Source organism: Orycteropus afer, unplaced genomic scaffold (genome assembly GCF_000298275.1).
Source record: "Orycteropus afer afer isolate SDZICR_OR568_19922 unplaced genomic scaffold, OryAfe1.0 scaffold00713, whole genome shotgun sequence".
Classification (NCBI taxonomy): domain Eukaryota; kingdom Metazoa; phylum Chordata; class Mammalia; order Tubulidentata; family Orycteropodidae; genus Orycteropus; species Orycteropus afer.
In genome coordinates this window covers 98975-100414 of record NW_006922300.1, presented here as the reverse complement: position 1 = coordinate 100414, position 1440 = coordinate 98975, and positions in this window count along the sequence as shown.

Here is a 1440-nt window from a genome sequence, read left to right as displayed (position 1 = left end):
TGTGAACTGCTGTATGAAAAGTGAATTTACTCTGTAAATCTTCACCCAAATCCTAATAAAAAAAAAAAAAAAAAGATTTTACTTGCGTGTGACATTAATGACATTGTTCAATACTTTCCATGCTCTGTGGGATCATCTTTCTTTGGAATGGGCAGAATGCATCTTTTCCAGTCAGTTGGCCAGCTAGTTGTCTTCCAAATCTCTTGGCATAGCTGAGTGAGTGCCTCCAGTGTGACATTGGTTTGTTGAAACATCTCAGTGGGTGTTCTGTCAATTCCTGGAGCCGTGTTTTTCCCAACTCCTTTAATGAAGCTTTTCCTTCTTCCTTCCGTGCCATCAGTTCTTGATCACATGCCACCTCCCGAGATGGATCAAGACCAACCCGTTCTTTTTGGTACAATGACTCTGTGTATTCCTTCCATCTTCTTGGATGTTTCCTGTATCAGTCCATATTTTGCCCATGGAATCTTTAAGGTTTGCAAGTCAAGGCTTGAAGTTTTTTCTTCAGTTCTTTCAGCTTGAACAATACCATGTTCTTCCCATTAAAAGAACTACAATTCAACAAGGAAAAGACAAACAATCCAATTTAAAAAGACAAATAATCCAATTAACAAATTGGCAAGGGAAGAAGATGTGCAAAGGGCCGACAAGGAAAAGATGTTCAATGTCTCCATCGTTGTTGTGTTGCTGTTGTTGTTAGCTGCTGTCAAGTCAGTTGTGGCCCATGGTCACTCTGTATACAATGGAATGAAACACTGTGCGGTCCTGCACCATCCTCACAATTGTTGCTGAACCCCATCCCTGTAGCCCCTGTCAGTGCGTCTCACTGAGGGTCTTCTCCTTTCTCGCAGACCCTCCCCTTTACCAAGCATCATATCCTTCTCCAGCGACTGTTCCATTCAGACAACATGACCTGAGTCATTAGGGAAATGCTAATGAAGACCACAGTGAGATGGCAGCTTGACCCACGATGGCTGTGATCAGAAGAACTAAAAATGCAAAGACTTGGTGAGGAGGTGGAATAACTGGAACTCTTGTCCATGGCTGATGGGACACAGTCTGGGGGTCCCTCAAAAAGTTAGAGTTACCAAAATACCCAGAAATTCTTCTCCACGTGTGGCAGTTAAGGTTCTTGTCAACTTGGCTGGGCCTGGTTGAGTAGCTGGGCAGCTGGATGTAGTATTCCCCATGATGAGACTGGCAGTCAGCTCCATGGTGGAATCTACTGTAAGAACCTGAGTTACTGCCTTAGGGATGTGGGCCACTTCCCATATATAAAGAGATGCTTTGGGGATGGTCTACAGCTTTGGGCTTGGACCCAGCATGGAGCCACATGTGTTGTTTAGCAGCCTGCCATGCCTTATCAAGCTGGACAATGAATAAGGAAGACCGAAGAAGAGTTGATGCTTTTGAGCTGTGGTGCTGGCGGAGAATGCTGAA